Raw genomic sequence first — 10,547 nt, 5'->3', positions numbered from 1 at the left:
GAATTAACCGGCACTTAGACATTTTTCTCGCTAAAACATCCAAATGCCGATAATCAAAACAAAAGTTAGATGTTTTGCAGGACGTTCTCCCTCCAGAATGTCTCAGCAGCAAAGGGGCATGTTAGAGGCATGTTAGAGGATGATCATGGGCGGGTTTAGATATGGACGGCTTGCGGATATAATTGAACCATTCCAAGGATGGAACTTAGACATTTCAGGCTAGACCTGCTTTAGAAGCTGACCAGACGACCACTAGTGGTAAGTAAGCATGACACACACACACCCCAGCACTCCCCCAGTACTCACTAATTTTGTGTCTAATCAGTTAAACAATCAACGTGATCAAAATTAACTCTTATAATACAGTGTGGCATATGTTGCCTATACACAATTCTCCAGATTATATATATGGTGACTAAAGTTACATGCGCAAATTTGGCTGAAAATGTTTAATGAGACAATCAGTGCCGATAATTGGCCACTAACAAGTAATTATCAGCACTATTGATACTAATTAGAATTTATTTGCACAACTCTCAAAACGTATTTTATAAAGTGAAGTATGTAAATTCTAACGCATGAATTTGAAAAGGTGGCATGGGCATAGGAGGGCATAAGCGCGCTGTGGGCATTCCTATAAATTGCATGCACTATTATAGAATGTGCCTGATCCACGCATAATTTAGGTGCAGGCATTTATGCCAACCTTTAGTTGGTGTAAATGGCTCCACTTAAATTTTAGTCACAGGGCTGTCTGCTACCAATTTTCCATAATCACGCCTAACTTGTATTACCATGGAACGATACAATGGAATTATAACATTCTCATTCTTGTTTTCCATTCCATTCCTGATAATGCTTAATATTCTATTTGCTTTGTTAGCTGCTGCAACACAACACACTGAGCTGAGGGTTTCAACGTACCCTCAATGACGACACCTAGATCCTTTTTCTGGGCAGTGACTTGTAACGTGGAACCCTGCTTCACATACAGTAGCTATAGTTCAGGTTCCTCTTTCCTATATGTATCACTTTGCACTTGCTCACATTAAACATTATGTACCATTTTGATATCCAGTCTCCCAGTTTCACAAGGTCCTCTTGCAGCTTTTCACAATCCACTTGCGACTTAACAACTTTGTGTCATCAGCAAATTTAATTATCTCACTAGTTATTCCCATCGATCATTGATAAATATGTTAAAAAGCAGCAGTACCAGCACAGACCCCTGGGGAACCCCTCTTTTTATCTTTCTCCATTGATAATATTGACCATTTAACCCTACTCCTTGTTTTATATTAACCAGTCCATAATAGGACAGTACCTCCTATCCCATGATTTTCTCATCTCCTCAGAAGTCTTTCATGAGCTACTCTTGTCAAAGGCCTTTTGAAAATTCAGATACACAATATTGACCAGGTCACCTTTATCCACGTTTGTTTACCTCTTTGAAGAAGCGTAGTAGATTGGTGAGGCAAGATTTCCCTTGACTAAATCTGTGTTGGCTTTGGAGCTCACTTTCAAAAATGAAAAACATCCAAAAAGTGGCATAAAAGGGCAGATAATTTTTCTTACAAAACCCTTCCAATTCACTATTTTCAAAACCTATTTTCTAGACAGATTTCTATGCTGTTCATCTGCAGTTCGTCTAAATCTCAAGGGGGAATGTTAGATGCATGATATGGGCGGGACTGCAGCAGGCTTATGACTTGGTTTTTTTCTGATGACTTTGGGCTTTTTTCTGCCATATGAGAACAGTGGAAATTGCCTGTGTGTTTTGAACTGGTTACTAATCTCCAGCCAAACAGAACAGTGATGAGTTGGGTCACTTTGAAGCAAAGATGAAGCTGAAACTGTTTGCAATTTTTGAGACATATGGCTGTATTAGAACAGACTGATGGTTATCCCATGAAAATTTACATTGGGCCGACTGGATTTATAGTCTTAGAGAGGAAGTTTGCTCGTAAGGCCTTAAGACTAAAGGGTTCCCACACATTTGACATTCTTGATTCATTTCTGAAGATAGTCAAAAAACTGCTAGAACACAATGATCCCAACTTTGTGAAAAAGACTTCTCTGTAACTGGACATGACGATGATAAAGAAGATGAAGATGCAAGTGATGAATTATACAACAGTACTTCTAATACAAATAATGATAACAAAATATTCTTTGCTGTACAAAAGTCAAGTGTTTCAGACAGATTCCATTGATCAATACCTGCAGACCCAATCAGAATACATCAGAAAAATTGCAGCCTGGCTCGATTTGAAGCTTTCTATCAGGCTGAATAATCCTCTTCCTGCTAGTGAAGTTTAACACCTTTTTGAGCTGTGCTGTATTAATGACTATAAAGTATACTTTCTTAAGTAACGGTAATCTTCAAAATTTAGTTTTACTAAAAGCAAAGTAGATTGAATTTTAGATAAAAATGTTACCATAGTTGGAGCTCACTTATATCAAATCTTGAACATTACTTAAAACTCATAATTTTGCTAGGAGCTTTGGGTCCAGATGATTGAGATTGTAGGCATGTCATTGAGAATCGTGTTCCTCTTTTCTCACTCCTTTTTTCCATTCTTCTTTTTGTCTCTGTCCTATCACAATTGTAGCTCTTTCCGTTTCAAGATTGTTGTATACTGCTTTAATGACCCATGAGGGGTGGTATAAAAGAACATAAGAATAGCCTTACTGGGTCAGCCTTAATGGTCCATCCAGACCAGTATCCTATCTTCATGGAGGCCAATCCAAGTCACAAGTACCTGGCAAGAACTCAATTAGTAGCAGCATTCCATGCTACCGATCCAAGACAAGCAGTGGCTAAGGTCATAGTCTGTCTCAACAGCAGACTATGGACTTTTCCGCTAGGAACTTGTCCAAACCATTTTTAAAACTAGCTACATTAACCGCTCTTACCACATGGCCATGGTGGTATTAGTTCCAACACTCATAGAAATTCTATGAGCGTCAGAGCTTTTACTGCTACGGCCAGTGATAAAAAAGCATAACGTGGCTTCATAAAATGTAAGAGGGGGTATATTAGGCAATAACTTTTTACTTTCATTTAAGTAAATTTTTACATGAGTTCCTCACTGTACTTTAAATATTAAAATATATATTTATTTTTACTTAAGTACTCTGACCTAGTACTTTAAACAACACTGGCCACATCCTTAGTGACTACTGTCATCTGCTGGCAGACTGAAGACTCTTGCCAGTTCCTACTTACTGTAGCCACTGTAGGAATACTTTTCTGGTACTAATGGGGCTGGGGCTCCCACCAGCACATTTTCAATTCTCCATTGTCATATGCCTCCTCTTTTGGTGCCATCAGGAACTGCTTCCCAGCTAACACACCAATGATTTTCATGCTGCAGTCCTTTTCTGCCCTGGTGTGTGTGTGGGTGTGTGTGGTAGTGGGGGGGAAGTGGGGTTCGGGTCCTCACCACCCAGCCTTTTTGTTTGCCTGTCTGAGTGGCAGGGCCTGCCATCCTCGCCTCCCTGTGATGTAATTTTTCCCTTCTATTCTTCTCTAATCTGTAGTGTCTGTTTACGCATGTTCAAACAGACATGAATGAGCACAAACAGACAGGCACAAATGCCCAGACCCTCAACAGTAGGTATGCTCTCTCTTTTTTAAGAAATGTGTCTAGAAGAGATTAGTTAGGATCAATGATGTTGGACTACAAAAGGAAACGCTGTCAGATTCAAGTTTCCAGGTTTATTTTTCCAAGTTTATTTAAAATTTACTACCCTGCCCTAGGGAGAACCTTCAGGGTGGCTTACAATCTAAAAGAAATTGTAAATAACAATACAATCAACATAAAATACATGAAATTAAGGTTTGAGAAAAGAACTACAAAATGCGATAGAGAAAGCAAGGGAAGGAAAACAGATTGGGGAAATTTTTTCTGTTTTTCATGATACTACGAGCTCCTTTTGCGAAGGTGCGCTAGGGTTTTTAGCGCATGCACAAAATTACCGCGTGCTATAGCGCGCGATAGCTGAAAATCTACCGCCTCCTAGAAAGGAGGAGGTAGTAGCTAGCGCGCTCAGGAATTTAACACGTGCTATTGCGCGCATTAAGGCCCTAGTGCACCTTCGTAAAAGGACAAGGCAGTGGCTGCTGCCAGAAGGATTCTGGGCTGTATAAAGAGAGGCGTAGTCAGTAGAAGGAAGAAGGTGTTGATGCCCCTGTACAGGTCATTGGTGAGGCCCCACTTGGAGTATTGTGTTCAGTTATGGAGACCGTATCTGGCGAAAGACGTAAGAAGACTTGAGGCGGTCCAGAGAAGGGCGACAAAAATGATAGGAGGCTTGCGCCAGAAGACGTATGAGGAGAGACTGGAAGCCCTGAATATGTTTACCCTAGAGGAAAGGAGAGACAGGGGAGATATGATTCAGACGTTCAAATACTTAAAGGGTATTAGCGTAGAACAAAATCTTTTCCAGAGAAAGGAAAATGGTAAAACCAGAGGACATAATTTGAGGTTGAGGGGTGGTAGATTCAGGGGCAATGTTAGGAAATTCTACTTTACGGAGAGGGTGGTGGATGCCTGGAATGCGCTCCCGAGAGAGGTGGTGGAGAGTAAAACTGTGACTGAGTTCAAAGAAGCGTGGGATGAACACAGAAGATTTAGAATCAGAAAATAATATTAAAGATTGAACTAGGCCAGTTACTGGGCAGACTTGTACGGTCTGTGTCTGTGCATGGCCGTTTGGAGGAGGATGGGCAGGGGAGGACTTAAATGGCTGGGAGGGTGTAGATGGGCTGGAGTAAGTCTTAACAGAGATTTCGGCAGTTGGAACCCAAGCACAGTACCGGGTAAAGCTTTGGATTCTCGCCCAGAAATAGCTAAGAAGAAAAAAAAAATAAAATAATAATTTAAATTGAATCAGGTTGGGCAGACTGGATGGACCATTCGGGTCTTTATCTGCCGTCATCTACTAAGTTACTATGTTACTATGTTACTATGAGCCTTAACAGCGCTATCCATTAGAGTTGGGAATATGCATTAGTGAATATGTACGTTTTCAGGTTTTCATTAAACTTTTCTATAGAAGTTATTGATTTAAGCGGTAACGGTAGGGAGTTCCATTACTTTGGGCCATTAACAGAGAAAATTGCATCTCTGACAGATGGTCCTTGAGTGCCACCAATTTATTATTCAGCAGTATCAGAACAAGTTGGGCATTCAAGTACTGGCCCACACATATTTTACGCTGGCTCATTTATTCCTTCCATCATGGTAACAGGAATGTCTGCTACGAGTATTAACATCACAGGTCGCTTTGTGAGTCCCAGGTGCATGAGTGCCTGTGTTTTCTCATCAAGTTTCAAGTTTATTCATTAATTTGATTAATCGCCTATCATAATTACTAAGCGATTTACATTTACAGATAATACATGATAAAATGATTAACAATAATATAATAAAGATATAAAAATCATTTTAAAAAACTAGACAAATTTGAACAGGAAACATTGGGATAGAGGGGGAAGAAATACAATTTATAATAGGAAAGGAGGGACCGATAAGGGTAAAAACACAAAAGGACAGGGAAAACAAAATAATTATTTGGAAATAGTATATATATATATATATAGCTGACTAAAATGAAAGGGAGTTGTAAAGAGCAATTGGCATTTCAATTAAATATTGAAAGCGTCTTTAAAAAGAAAACTCTTGAGTTGGCTTTTGAATTTATCAAGATTTTTCTCCTCCCTTAAATAAAGTGGGAGAGAATTCCATGTTTGTAGTGCTGTGACAGAGAAGATATACTGTCTTTGGGTATTTATGATTTTGAGAGTGGGAATGACCAATAAAAGTTGTTGATTGGATCGTAAAGTTTTTTGAGAGGTGTATGGAATTAAAACTTTATAAATGAAAGATGGAGTTTTGGATAATAACGATTTAAAGGTGAGTAAAGATAACTCATGCTGATCTTGAAATCCCAGTCTCACAGAGAATCATGCAACATCAAAATCAGCTATCAGCTACCATGCAAGAAGGAATACATCAACCAGCACAAGAGCTGATCATAGTAGAGTCCCTCTCCTCCTTTTGCTATTGGTTTGATGTTTTTACCTTTCTATACATGGTGAAAAGAAACAATTTTGAAGTGCTAAACATTTGATTCTTTATTTTCCATCTTAAGGCAGCTTATGGCTACTCAGTCCTGCATCTTTCTATTTTGAAAGATAAGCATGTTTTGTGGAAGGTGTGCACATAAAATTAGAGAAGCAGATATAAATTTGACTTTGCTCTTCCTTAGCAAAAAAAATTCCAGCTTACTCAGCTTTGATCAATCTTGTCAAAAATTAATTTTCTGCTAGTCAACCCCAGTTTGGCTCCATTTCAGATTTAAGTAAATTATCAAAGATGCTGCATGAGTCCAGAAAAAAGTAGAAATTTGTAAGATACTGCTTAATGTTACCAAAGACAACCCATTCATTTCAAACTTAGGGGTAAGAATTAACCTACCATTTAAACTCTTTCAGTCACACCAACCATAGACCTGGTGTAACTGCAGTTATGCAAATGAGACCGGAATACAGTAGACTCAATTAACCAGAACTCTCAAGCAATCAGAAAAAAAGCTTAGAAATACTGCAATATTTTAAATACATTTCTGCCTTAAATTGATTTTATTTTCATTTTTAAGTATAAACTTGGCATGCTACACCTGAGTATGCCCACGCTTTGCCGTCCACATGTTCGGTAGTTTGTCTAGAACAGTTTATGGTATGGCATAGTATGGAGTATAGTATTAGTTAGGCCTACATTTAAGGCATCTGTCTTATGCCTACGGACATATATAGGGACACTTAAGCACGCCCAAGTCCACTTCTAGGTGAAACCACGCCCATGGCCCTCCTAGGGCATGCTTAAGCATTCCTATGCATCTCCATAGATGTGTGACAAACTCTTACAATGTAGGCAACCTTCTCTTTTTGGGGGTTTAAAAGTGTGCATCCAGATTGGCTGAGAAATGGCAGTAGGACGCCTACTACTGCCTACAATTGGGAGGCGCATTTGCAGAATCAAGCCCATACTGTTTCACTCATATCTTTGAGGGGTGGGAGTGGATCATTTGGGTGACCACAGGAGAAATGCAGATGAGTCATTCTTTCATTCTTCCAGTGGTCACCTGGTCAGTCTGGGTACCTTTTTGGTTCGATTATTGCAGAAAAACATCCAAATCATAAGCCTATCCTAGTCCTGCCCAAATCATACCTCTAACAAGCTCTACTTCAGATTTAGAAGCACTGCAGACGACCATCAAATCTATCTGCAAAATATGTTTCAAACATAGCAAATTGGTAGGTTTTGACAAGAAAAACATCAATCTGACCCTTTATGCCACTTTGTGGATGTTTTTTTTTTTTTTTTTAAATGAGCCCCTTAGGCAACTTATCCAGGTATGCTTGAAATTCTTTTTGATCAAACTTCTGGAACCCAAAATGACAGGAAATATTTCTCTTTCTGCCACATTTTTTGGTCTCAGACTGTATTTCTTGGTACATGAGGATTTTTTCCCTGTGATTCACTGAATAATCACTTGGGACTGACACCTCTATGATTAATGCCATTCTGGTGTTTTTCGTTTTACTCCTGTGTCGATAGCATTTTGCCAGACCTAAGCACTGCATTAATGACTTTATCATGAGAATACTAAAAGAAACTTTCAAAACCATCCAGAAATATAAAATCTTTAAAGTTAAAATGAGGAAATATTTTGGCAGCCACCAGACAGATCATAACAAAGACTTCCTATCACATTGGTAGCCATTATATTATACTGCTTTGTCATCCTCTGATCACCTATCCATCTCTACCTGTTTTTCATCCTTTTCCCACCCACTCCTACATTCCCCATATGACTTGTCATTGGAATGTTTTTATATTCCACATATATATTCCAATATAGGTCATCATTTGCTCATTTCTTGAATTCTGATCTGAAGGGGAGTTACCTGTGAAAGCTCATCACAAAATGTATATAGTCCAATAAAAAGGTATCTTTTTTTTGTTTTATTTCTATTTATTACCTTTAAAAAAGGATTAACATAGCTACTCTACCACTCAATTGGCAAAAAAAATGAAATAATTTTATTATAGTCTATTTATATCCATATTATATAGTACATGTATGGTTTATCAATACTAAATTATAGCACTTCCAACTCCAGTTCATAGTCTTCAAACTGCCAAGTTTACTTAGAATTATTTTTCTTTTAGACCCTCTGTGGGGCTCTTTGAAATGCATACAGTCAACCCTACCTACTAAATGCAGTTGTGAACATAAGAACATAAGCAGTGCCTCTGCTGGGTCAGACTAGAGGTCCATCACGCCCAGCAGTCCACTCACGCGGCGGCCCATCAGGTCCAGGACCTGTATAGTAATCCTCTATCTATACCCTTCTATCCCCTTTTCCTTCAGAAAATTATCTAATCCCTTCTTGAACCCCAAAACTCTGTCCTATCACACCCTCTGAAAGCGCATTCCAGGTGTCCACCACCCTTTGGGTGAAGAAGAACTTCCTAGCATTGGTTCTGAATCTGTCCCCTCTTAATTTTTACGAATGCCCTCTCGTTCTTGTAGTTTTCGAACGTTTGAAGAATCTGTCCCTCTCCACTTTCTCCATGCCCTTCGTGATCTTGTAAGTCTCTATCATGTCCCCTCTAAGTCTCCGCTTCTCCAGGGAAAAGAGCCCCAGTTTCTCTAATCTTTCAGCATATGAAAGGTTTTCCATATCTTTTATCAATCCTGTTGCTCTTTTTGGAACCCTCTCGAGTATCGCCATATCCTTCTTAAGGTACGGTGACCAATATTGGACACAGTACTCCAGATGTGGGCTCACCATCGCCTGATATAACGGCAGGATAACTTCTTTCGTTCTGGTTGTAATACCTTTCTTGATAGTACCCAGCAATCTATTCGCCTTCTTAGAGGCCACTGCGCACTGTGCCGACGGCTTCATTGTGTTGTCCACTATTACCCCCAAGTCCTTTTCTTGTGTACTTTCACCCATTACCAGTGCTCCCATCGTATAGTTGTACTTTGGGTTTCTGTTTCCTACATGCAAGATTTACATTTCTCTACATTAAACTTCATCTGTCATCTCGTTGCCCACTCTTCTAGTTTGTTCATGTCCCTTTGTAAATCTTCACAGTCCTCTTTAGTCCCAACCCCACTAGTTTGGTGTTGTCTGCGAATTTTATTACTTCGCACTTCATCCCTGTTTCTAGATCTGAAGCATTTGTTCTAATTGTAACTCTCTCTTTTACTAAGGTGCACTAAGTGTTTTAGCGCTTTTAGTGCACGCTAAATCAACACGTGCGCTAACCATAAGATAACGCTTCCTTAAGATAACATTCACGCGTTAGTGTTTAGCATGCGCTAATATTTACCGTGCGCTAAAAAGTATAGCGCACCTTAGTAAAAGAGGGGGGTTAGAGTTAGAACAAATGCTTCGGTTCACAACTGCATTTAGTAGGTAGGGTTGACTGTATTCATTTCAAGGAGCCCCACTGTTCCAACAGATATTTCTAGATTCCATCCGTAATTCCATTTTTTCAGTGCAGGGTCCGGAACTATGGAATATGTTGCTCATTTACCTTAGGCTTCAATCTTCCCTTATTACTTTTAAGAAAGACCTCAAAACTTTTCTATTTACAGATGCCTTTACTTAGGCAACTGATTCTAAAATTTGTAATTAGAACACTCCAGTCAAACAATTAGCCTGCCCCTTACCCTTACCCTCACTTTACTATCAGAAATCATAGTTCTCCCTTTCTCCCTTTGTATTCTGTAAAGTTTTATTAATATTTTAACTTAAATGTCATTTGTATCTACAATGATTTTATTGTAAAATGCTTACTTGGAAAACGATTTACGGGTTATCAAGAACTAATAAACTTGAAACTTCACTGAGAAATTTTCTGTTAGTGTGTTTTTGTTATTATGCAAAACCTACATTATATTAAGGAATCAAATTCACATCGTATTTGTTTTCCAGGGCATTCTTGCTTGCATGTTTGGAACTAATTTGAAAATGCTGTATTCTGATGATAGATATTTATTCACCTATGCTCCCATTTTCAGAATATGCCAATGTATGTGCTTTCAGAAGAGCAAATAGACATTTAAAAAATATTATCCAAAGTATTGTTAGGTAAATATATCATATAGTTATTTCAAGAGCCACATTGCTAATCTGAGTATGGATAAACTCCACAAATACTAAAATTAAACAAAACTCAAATGTGCCTAAGCCCTCAGGCATGTGAGACCAAAAGATTAAAACTGCTGTGTGCGTATGTCAAGGACAGATGCAAGGGCACCATCAAGACATTTTGGAAGGAAGCCTAATGGGACCATTGGACCATACAGTATAGCAGTATGTATCTCAGAGATAATCCTAGCAAACGTTAACCTTGCAGCTCTGTGATACAGGCTCTGATTTGGTTTCTTTTTCATGTATCCACAAGGAAAAAAAAATCACTGTTACAAAGAAAATAATTGGGCAGTGGCTCCGAGGG

General features: G+C 38.8%; 1 protein-coding gene across 2 annotated transcripts in view; it reads right to left on the bottom strand.

The window, feature by feature from the left end:
- ERBB4 (erb-b2 receptor tyrosine kinase 4) overlaps positions 1 to 10,547 on the bottom strand; it is a 1,781,744-nt gene that overhangs the window by 1,140,730 nt on the left and 630,467 nt on the right. The gene's annotated exons all lie outside the window — the stretch shown is intronic.

This window comes from Geotrypetes seraphini, chromosome 5 (genome assembly GCF_902459505.1).
Source record: "Geotrypetes seraphini chromosome 5, aGeoSer1.1, whole genome shotgun sequence".
Taxonomy (NCBI): Eukaryota; Metazoa; Chordata; class Amphibia; order Gymnophiona; family Dermophiidae; genus Geotrypetes; species Geotrypetes seraphini.
This window is presented reverse-complemented; position numbering and strand designations above follow the sequence as displayed.